Source organism: Tachypleus tridentatus, unplaced genomic scaffold, assembly GCF_004210375.1.
Source record: "Tachypleus tridentatus isolate NWPU-2018 unplaced genomic scaffold, ASM421037v1 Hic_cluster_2, whole genome shotgun sequence".
Classification (NCBI taxonomy): Eukaryota; Metazoa; Arthropoda; class Merostomata; order Xiphosura; family Limulidae; genus Tachypleus; species Tachypleus tridentatus.
This window is the reverse complement of record NW_027467782.1, coordinates 24052055-24063317: the sequence shown is the minus strand read 5'-3', so window position 1 is coordinate 24063317 and position 11263 is coordinate 24052055.

Genomic DNA, 11263 nt, shown 5'->3' with positions numbered 1-11263 from the left:
AAAATACGTAACTTAAATGAAAAGCTGATATTCACGATTAGTTTCGGTGATATGTTTTACTGTTTTTGGTTCTTAACTTATCCGTGGTAAAATATACAATTATCTCACATGTTATGCCACATACATATTAATAACTAACATTTTGCTGTTTATTAATATTTACCGATTTGCTCAGATCTACTTGTGAAAAAATATGAAAAGAATTGCAAATAAGAACGTGAAAATTGATTTCTGGAAACACAGTCTCACTGATGGTTTTCACAAAACACAGTTTCACTGATGGTTGTCACTAAAAACACAGTCTCACTTATGTTATCACTAGAAACACAGTCTCACTGAAGGTTATCACTAGAAACAGTCTCACTGATGGTTGTCACTAGGAACACAGTCTCACTTATGTTATCACTAGAAAGACAGTCTCACTGAAGGTTATCACAAGAAACAGTCTCACTGATGGTTGTCACTAGAAACAAAGTATCACTGTGTGTTATCACTAGAACACAGTCTCATTGATGGTTGTCACTAGGAACACAGTCTCACTGGTGTTTGTCACTAGAAACACAGTTTCACTGATGATTATCACTAGGAACACAGTCTCATTGATGGTTATCACGAGAAACACAGTTTCACTGATGAGTATCACTAGAAACACAGTCTCACTGATGGGTATCACTAGAAACAGTCTCACTGATTGTTATCATTAGAAACACAGTCTCACTGACGGTTATCAATAGAAACATTGTCTCACTGATGGTTATCACTATAAACACAGTCTCACTGATGGTTGTCATTGGAAACACAGTCTCACTGATGGTTGTCACTAGGAACACAGTCTAATTGATGGTTGTCACTAGACACACCGTCTCTCTGATGGTTGTCACTAGAAACACAATTTCACTGATGGTTGTCACTAGAAACACAGGTAGTGATGCCAACTCTCTTTTGAAAACCAGATCTGGATTAGCCATGAACAAAGGACTTCTCTTGAAAGAGTTTTTGCAAACAAATGCCAATAAACTAATTTAGTGGAACGTTTGTGAATAAATAATTTATATGAAAACTAAACACTAAACAGTCATAACATAGATGTAGATCTTTTAACTCTAACAAGTTAAAATGAGTATAGAACAGTAAATTCATTAAATTTTAATGGTTTAAGAACAGGTACACGGAATCTGGCTGTTTTATAACTGTGCGTTCTGATTGCAGAAGGTATAGGGCATAATAAGTGATTCTGTTCATGAACCTTGAATGGGAATGTCTGTCGGTGTTTGGGTAAGAAAAGTTCATACCCTGGAGGGTCAGGTTCTCTGTGACCTCTTTCTCCTTCCCTTACAAATGTTCTTGACGGATTGGTATTTATAATTGTAGAACTGAATATTATATTAATCCTTTTCAGAGCAATGTCCATGATTGTGGTTGATGGACAATACATCACATTCTGTAACACTGAATGTTACACTGATGGTTGTCACTAGAAACACAGTCTCACTGAAGGTTATCACTAGAAACACAGTCTCATTGATTGTTATCACTAGAAACAGTCTCACTGATGGTTGTCACTAGAAACACAGTCTCACTGATGGTTGTCACTAGAAACACAGTCTCACTGATAATTGTCACTTGAAACACAGTCTCACTGATTGTTGTCACTGGAAACACAGTCTAACTGATTGTTATCACAAAAAACACAGTCTCACTGATGGTTGTCACTGGAAACACAGTGATGGTTATCTAAACACACTGATGGTTGTCACTGGAAACACAGTCTCACTGATGGTTGTCACTGATGGTTGTCACTAGAAACACTGTCTCACTGATGTTTATCACTTGAAACACAGTCTCACTGATGGTTGTCACCAGAAACACAGTCTTACTGATGGTTATCACAAGAAACCTAGTCTCACTCATGGTTGTCACTAGAAACACAGTCTCACTAAAGGTTATCACTAGAAACAGTCTCACTGATGGTTGTCACCAGGAACACAGTCTAATTGATGATTATCACTAGAAACACAGCCTCACTGATGGTTGTCACTAGAAACACAGTGTCAGTGATGGTTATCAATAGAAACACAGTCTCACTGAAGGTTATCACTAGAAACACAGTCTCATTGATTGTTATCACTAGAAACAGTCGCACTGATGGTTGTCACTAGAAACACAGTCTTACTGATGGTTATTAATAGAAACACAGTCTCCCTGATGGTTTTCACTAGAAACATAGTCTCATTGATGGTTGTGACTAGAAACACAGTTTCATGTGATTTTTATCACTAGAAACACAGTGTCACTGATGATTGTCACTAGAAACACAGTCTCCCTGATGGTTTTCACTAGAAACACAGTCTCACTGATGGTTATAACTTGAAACACATTGTCAGTGATGGTTATCACTAAAAACACCGTCTCTCTGATGATTGTCAGTAGAAACACAGCCTCACTGATGGTTGTCACTAGAAACACAGTGTCAGTGATGGTTATCAATAGAAACACAGTATCATTGATTGTTATCACTAGAAACAGTCTCACTGATGGTTGTCACTAGAAACACAGTCTCACTGATAATTGTCACTTGAAACACAGTCTCACTGATTGTTGTCACTAAAAACACAGTTTCATGTGATTGTTATCACTAGCAAAACAGTGTTACTGATGATTGTCACTAGAAACACAGTCTCACTGATGGTTGTCACTAGAAACACAGAGTCACTGATAATTGTCACTTGAAACACAGTCTCACTGATTGTTGTCACTGGAAACACAGTCTAACTGATGGTTGTCACTATAAACACTGTCTCACTGGTGTTTGTCACAAGAAACACAGTCTTACTGATGGTTATTAATAGAAACACAGTCTTTCTGATGGTTTTCACTAGAAACACAGTCTCACTGATGGTTATAACTTGAAACACAGTGTCAGTGATGGTTTTCACAAGAAACACAGTCTCACTGATGGTTATAACTTGAAACACAGTGTCAGTGATGGTTATCACTAAAAACACCGTCTCTCTGATGATTGTCACTAGAAACACAGTCTCACTGATTGTTATCACTAGAAACACAGTGTCAGTGATGGTTATCAATAGAAACACAGTCTCACTGATTGTTATCACTAGAAACAGTCTCACTGATGGTTGTCACTAGAAACACAGTCTCACTGATGATTGTCACTAGAAACACAGTCTCACTGATAATTGTCACTTGAAACACAGTCTCACTGATTGTTGTCACTGGAAACACAGTCTAACTGATGGTTGTCACTAGAAACACAGTCTTACTGATGGTTATTAATAGAAACACAGTCTTACTGATTGTCACTAGAAACACAGTCTCACTGATGGTTCATTAATAATATGGAAATTTAGGACAGTATAAACCATATTTCGATACTTCACAGCGCTCCAATGGCATGACTGCGGATTTACAACGCTAGAAATCGGGTTCAGATACCAGTAGTAATTAATGCAGAAATAGGTCCTTTGTAGCATTATGATTAACTTCAAACAATTGATACGATGCTAAAAGTGCAGTAACGTTTCAGACATCTACATTACATTTACCTTCTGCAGTCAATTAAAGATGACATCACGAGCTGAACAACAGTTAACAGAAACACTGTTTTATTAACTTCTTTTCGCGCATTAAATACTCACAATAAATTATTTTTCTCATTAAATGTTTAAATGATAGTATTGAGATTTATTATAATAAGAATTTGATGACAGACAAACATTTTGAACTCACTTGAATGATATATAACTGTATCATTCACTTTTAACAACCAATTATTGTGCAACATTATTCGTATTTTACGAACAAATATGTTAATTTAAGTATAACATTTGAATTTTAATTAATAAATATTTACAGGAAAATTTGAGTAATTGTCCGTCTTGTCTTTTTTTAATTTCGCCCTAAGTTACACGAGGGCTACCTGCGCTAGCCGTTCCTAATTTAGCAGTGTAAGGCTGAAGGAAAGGCAGCTAGTTATCACTACCCATCGCCAACTCTTGAGTTACTCTTTTACCAACGAATAGTGGAATTGATCGTCACATAATATTACGCTAATATTAGCTAAAACGGCGAGCATGTTTGGTGCGACCGGGATTCGAAGCCGCGACCCTAGAATTACGAGTCGCACGCCTTAACACCTCTGGCCATGCCGGACCGTAATTGTCCTTAGAAAGTTTAACTATCCATTATTCATCTAGTAGAAATTATTGTGACATTATACACGGAACTTGTCTCCGCTGTGTTTACCTGTATATTGATGAAAGTCTCTGTTGTTAAGTTCGCTTTCTGTTGAAGAATCTTTTCCTATCAGTCTTAAAATGTACGGACGATGCGAAGTATGATGTTTCCTAAAAAACAACAAAAAACACAAATAATGTAGATGATTCATACTCACTAAAAAGTTAAATCGTAACAAGATAATAACGTTTTGTGACACAAAGGCAAAACAGCTGGGTCGGGGACCACAAAGTTCAGGCATAGCTAACCCTAATTTAGAAATGGTTATCACAGGAGGGTAACAAATCAACAACACCTTTCACCCACTCGATGACTATCGAAACCCATTAATCAGTCCGAGCAGCATGAGAGTTGTCTGTTTTCCTTCTACTCTATCGATTTGAAAACTGGTAACAAGGGAGTAAAAATAATTTTACTCCATAATAAATTTGGAATTACCCTTTTAGAATAGAACTTAAATAATTTTTCGACGTTTATTAATGAATATGGACGTACACAAGGGTTTATATTTTATGTACATAATTTTGCTATGGAGCGAATACACACATATAGAGAAATTTGTGCACTGTATATGAGGTGATGTTCAATATACAAACCGTGAAGTTACAAGTGTACAAACACATAGGTTAGCACAAAAGCCATGTACACCCTTGTGCAAATTAATTGAAACAAATGGTCGTTTTACAATATTTTCAATATGGCGACCGGTGTAGGCTCGCTGGACCCACTGGTTTCCTTTAATTGTCATCTTTTCACACAGACGGCGTCATTAGCTGTGTTTTGCAGTACAATCGATCTATTTTTGGGATATATGACATTTTGAGGAATATTACGTCATTCGAAATTGCGTTAGAAGGGCAAGGAGACCAATCAAAAAACGACTTCTTACCAACTCAATGAAGAAAAATCGGTATCAGTGGGGTCTGAAATACAAGAACTGGACACAAGAACAATGGAGGAAGGTGTTATTCAGTGACGAGACTCATTTCTTTGTACAGGGTCAAAGATGTCTGCATGTTCGCAAGTCTCCAGGTGAGAAACTTCGAGAATCTCACATCAACCAGTTCGTAAAACATCCCTTCAAGAAGATGTTTTGGGACTTTATCAGCTACTATGGCATCGGAGGCTTATATATCGTAGAAGGTATGATGCGAGGACCACAGTACATCGAAGTTTTTTAGAGAAGAGTGGTTCCAGAATTGAAAAAGAGATTTCCAGATGGATTTGGCATTTTTCAGCAAAATCTGGCTCCGTGCCACACATCGAAACTTGTGAAGAATTTCATGACTATAACGTGAATAAAGGTGCTGGACTGGCCTGGAAACTCTCCGAACTTAAATCCTATTGAAAATCTTTGGGCGATTTGTAAAGAAAGACTTCGCGGAAAAGACTGTACTACGAAAGATAATCTTATTCAGGTGTGGTACCGCGATCCAAATATTGCAGTCAACTCGTGGACTCGATGCCAAAGCGGATTAATGATCTTCTGAAAAATAAAGGCGGTCATATAATGTATTAATTTGTAATTTTTGGATTCTCAGAAATAAAACGCAAAAAAATTGAAAAAAAATCGTAATTTTCCGTCTTGTTTTAATTAATTTGCACAAGAGTGAATATACCTCATGTAACAATACGCAACGTATACAGAACGGTTTCCATTTGGTAAAATGTTATAACTCACGTGTGTATAAGATGTTTCGACAACATATCCGTTCTATAGTTACATATATCAAAAGCTTGAAAATTAAAGGGTATCCACTCTGTTCCATAAAATATGTGTAATCGAACTTTTGAAAATGGCGCTTGGAAGTTGTCCACGTGTACTAGATACAATGTACCTTTAGTACTGGATATTATATGCACGGAAATTGTAAAGACGAGCGATCATCAAACAATGCGTCAGGAGACAGATGTCACAGTGTTGTGAGTCTCAGAAATTGTTTCAGTTAATAAAACGTACTTTATAACTTCCTATATCTTTATAGGTACAATATTACTGTCTCTTGTGTGTCCATGTAATTATTTCGCACGATGTGAATGGATATTCACCAAAATTCTTACGGAAACTCATTAGGTCCTTGAGCGATAGATACAAAGTGTGAGTCTTGAGGTTTTATGATCATTTTGCGTTATGAACCCTGTTTCACTTCCTGTAGATGGAGCTTGATATATAGGATAACATTTCTCACTATATGGTTTGTATAATGTTTATAGACACTGTAATCTCGAGTTAAACTATATTAGTTGCTAAAAAAGAGGCTCACATGAGTTTAATAAGCTGCCGGTAATATGCACACACTAGTGTAAAAAGTTGTCCAATAGAGCGGGGAACCAAAGCGAACTAAATCTGAATCCTACAACATACATTGCAAGTTTGCCATCCGTAAACCGAAAGAAGAAAAATAAAGAACCTTTTAACTTTGAGAAACCAAAGTCTACCATGAACATCTACGTCAGCCAGTGTCTTCCCAGACTTCACTTGTCACATCTGTTGTATTATCACAATCGTTCTATTAAAATTACGTTTCTTGTAAATATTCGAACATCGTTAGAAAATATTTATTAAAAATAAAATATCTCTTGAGATTTGGTGTTTGTTTGTTTTTTTAAGTCTATAAAATGCTAACTCTGCCAGCTAATGGTTTAAAAAACAACAACAACAGAAACACTGAGTGGAACAAGAAAAGTAAAAATCAAACAGACATAATGTGTCGTGGTAGTTTTGGACAATCACCAAAGTTTTCTATATGTTTCTCAGCATATGAACAGCGACGTAAAGAAATAAAAGTTTGCAAAAATGTAAAATTTATGAAATAATTAAAGTGTAAAAATAAAAAACTAGTGTAAAGAAAAAACAACAAATCAATGAAATGAGATGAGAGAGAAGGACCATGAATAAAGTAAATAACTTATTCAAACAAAACGAAGCAAAAATCACGTGGATGGGATGTTACTTTGAAACAGCCTGAAAATATATCAGACAGTAACAAGTATACCATGCAACAGCTACCTAGAAACTACAGAGACATTCTGTAAGGTTACCCAAACTAGAAGTTAGAAAATGGTAATCAGATGCCTTTAACATTATAGATGCCGTGTAAGGTTACCGAAGTTAAGTGTTAAATAACAGCCAACTGAAACATCATTTCATCCACAAAGTTTGGGGTCTGACCTACAGTGGCTTTAGTTTCTAATCATTTGTGTTTGAAGAAGGCTGGTTGTTTGTTGAGTATTAATTACGAATGTAGAGACAAATCATCAATCAATGATGATAAAAAATAATTGTCATAGGTTTGTTATTTGATTCGCTGTGTATTTAATCTGGTTGAATTTGAGGGTAATCCTTTATAAGGAAACTCGTTATATAACATCGAAGATGCTTGTGTCACCACCAATGGGTTCATCCAGGTGGCTGCACCCATTAGAGGATTCTATTGTTGGATGCCAACAAGAACTAAACAAGACAGATGCACCCATGGCAGGCTACCGTTTAGGATGAACAGTGAAAGTAACGTCATGGTTCCATTCTCCTGATGGATGTAACATTATCCAAGAACGTTGTGCCAATTGATATTGGGATCGGTTGGAAGTGACGTCATGTTACTCACTGTTGCTTCACCACACTTTCGAAATGTCATGGGATAGAGTGAAGGTTCAACCAAAAATTATGAGTAAAATAGAAATAGTCTGACATCATAAAAATGAACAGTAACACCTATCATCTCTTGACGTGCCCTTGTCTGACCAAAGTATAAAATTTGACTATCATTCATTACAAAGTAGTTATGTCTCCAAAGTGCATATCCTGGAATTCAAAGCACAAACACGTTAACTGCTATAATACAAATACCATCATGTTTTACGAAGCTTTAGGATGGTTCAGTGAAAGTTCCTACGAGAATAATCGTCATATTCTTGTGGACCCACTGTCCAAGAAATGTGTACATCTGGAATTGTCGTAACAAATTACGGGAAGGCGTAAATGAAAATTTGAAACCCGATTTCAATGATGTGCAATACTGCCTCAAATAATAGTGGATTCTGTCTGGTTGCTCTGACACTGCAGTTCATGCCATTGTTTGTTTTGGAATTTCGCACAAAGCTACTCGAGGGCTATCTGTGCTAGCCGTCCCTAATTTAGCAGTGTAAGATTAGAGGAAAGGCAGCTAGTCATCACCACCCACCGCCAACTCTTGGGCTACTCTTTTACCAACGAATAGTGGGATTGACCTAACATTATACGCCCCCACGGCTGGGAGGGCGAGCATGTTTAGCGCGACGCAGGCGCGAACCCGCGACCCTCGGATTACGAGTCGCACGCCTTACGCGCTTGGCCATGCCAGGCCCACAGTTCATGCCATGAAGACAAATTGTTATTGTATTGGGAGTGCACTTGCACCTGTTTAAGTGCTATGTGACGTTATCAAAATATGGTTAACTTCCAGGGCTCTTTTATTTGTGACATAGCTGTATGCGTTTCGGGTATTTAACTTTTTTCTTTAATAACACATTTTAAGTTTGAATAAACCATGAGTGATAAACGATCAAAGAGTCCTTCTTCGTTTGTTTGTTTGTTTTGAAATTCGCACAAAGCTACTCGAGGGCTATCTGTGCTAGCCGTCCCTAATTTAGTAGTGTAAGACTAGAGGGAAGGCAGCTAATCATCACCACCCACCGCCAACTCTTGAGCTACTCTTTTACCAACGAAAAGTGGGATTGACCGTCACATTATAACGCCCCCACGGCTGGGAGGACGAGCATGTTTAGCGCGACTCGGATGCGAACCCGCGATCCTCAGATTCCGAGCGCATGCCTTATCGCGCTCGGCCATGCCAGGCCGAGTCCTTCTTCATCTTGCTTTTAGTTTAGAAAGTTTTAGGTAATATTACATGGAACAAAATATTTACTTTATTATTTCATTAGCTCGATTCACTTAAACTACTGCTGTAAAAGGAAGAAAAGCTGAGAACCTAAATATAGTCGAAGAATGAGAAGTGGCATATCATTTTGAGTTATTGGTTCTTGGGTTGCTGTTTTTCTTCGTTACACTTCCAGTTAGCTCTAAATAGACTCCAGTCTTACCTTAATTAACACTGCCTCTATCTGTAGTAGTGCTCCCCGCTAGTACAGCGGTATGTCTACGGATTTACAGTGTAAAATCAAGGGGTTCGACTCTCCTCAGTGCACGAGGCAGATAGCCCGATGTGGCTTTGCTATAAAAAACACACGCACGTATCTGCAGTAAAAAAAATTCTCTTTTCTTGTTTTCTTTCTTGAGAAAAGTCATTGACCAATAAGACAACAATTTATCATATCTTTAGCTTTAGTAGATTTTTGGCTGCTCCAAGTCAATGGATCGAAATTGTTGACAGCTATTTCAAAGACTCTCGATAAAATTGTGATTATTATTCAAAATAATTCTTTGTATTACAAATAATAAAGAAAGCCATTATGTTCAAAGGACTTAGCAAACTGTGTCTGTGAATGTAATTGTTTTTTTCTTTGGGTGAAATAGAGAAAAGGAAAAAAAATGTTTTACACAAATAAGGATTTACAGCTGAATTAAGGAGAGTCCAGCATGTGTTTAATGGAGCGAGATGTAAAAAAGAAAAGATGAAATTTTTTATGCTGTATTCAACATGCTGATAAACAGACTGAAGATTGTAAAGTAATATTTCATGACAAAGGATATGATACCGTGTCAACAATTGTTAATATTAATGGTACTGGTATCACTGAAGAGTTCAAAAATGGCTGGGGTAAACGACCTAAAAATGGTATAACAGATAATATTAAAATGTTGAGCAAAAGCATTGACGCCAATTTTTAAAGAATTGGAACCTGGAAATATGAGGAAATACTCGAACCTATGTGATATTTCTTTTGATCCAAAGCTTCATCTGGCTATTACCCCCCTAACAATGAAGGCCAAAAGAGTACTGTAATATTGATATTATGAACTTCAAAGGAAATAAAATTTATTTATTTAAAGACTTTACAATTGATCGTAGTTGATTAAATGTTTTCTTTCAAAAAACAAATGAAATCCAAAATATTATCCACAAATTACGATGAGAGGAAATCAAAGTGAGTGTGTGATATTTTGACTTGATACAATACCTTACAAATGTATTGCAAGTAAAACTATTTATTATCACTGCCAAATTACCGCTGCACCATCGGGAGACGGTATTTAAGTTGTCACATCTCCTTTTATTGTGAAATTGTTTTCATTGGTGCATTCGTTTTGTATGACTTCCACAATCGAATCCTAAAATTGATTTTATTGCGATCGTATTCCAAAATGAAAAATGTTACGGCAGATGTTAAAAATAATTAAATAATAAAATAAAAATAAAGTAGAATAAATGGAATTAAAATTAAAAGTGAGAAGTTTGAATAGATATACATATAGATTAAAATAAACAAGGGGTCTGACTTGAAGGGAAATATTCCTAGAAACTGGTTGTGTGTGTGATGGGGGGAGTGCCTTTGGAAAACCTACTTTCATTGGTCAATCACCCGATTATCTGCGTGTTACTACCCAAACTCTACTTTAAATGGGAAGGAAAAAGAAATTACTGGAAGAGGCTTCACTTGGTCCTAACTAGTGAAAGTAGGTTTTCTCGGGGCACTTTCTCCACCTAAAATTTGAGGCGATGGATCTGTAAATCCCAACTAGGGCACCTTGAGTCATCTGCCCTTCCCGACTTACTTACTTTTTACTGTAATAACAGGTTAACACAACGTTCGTGCCTTTGCCTTCACTTTTTCTACTTTACTCGCATTTATCATCATATTCACATAGACAACATTAACCCATTCGGGCCTATACAAACGTCAGCCACTCAGTATAAAATGTAAACATTTTACCTGGTGCGGGATGAAGAAGGAAAGTTAGTAGATTCCATAGATGTTTAGGTTGTGATTTTCCCTTTACACACAGGTATTTGTATCATGTCGAAATTCGAGGCTAAATGAAAATTTCTCCTCGAGAATGTCGCCTGGT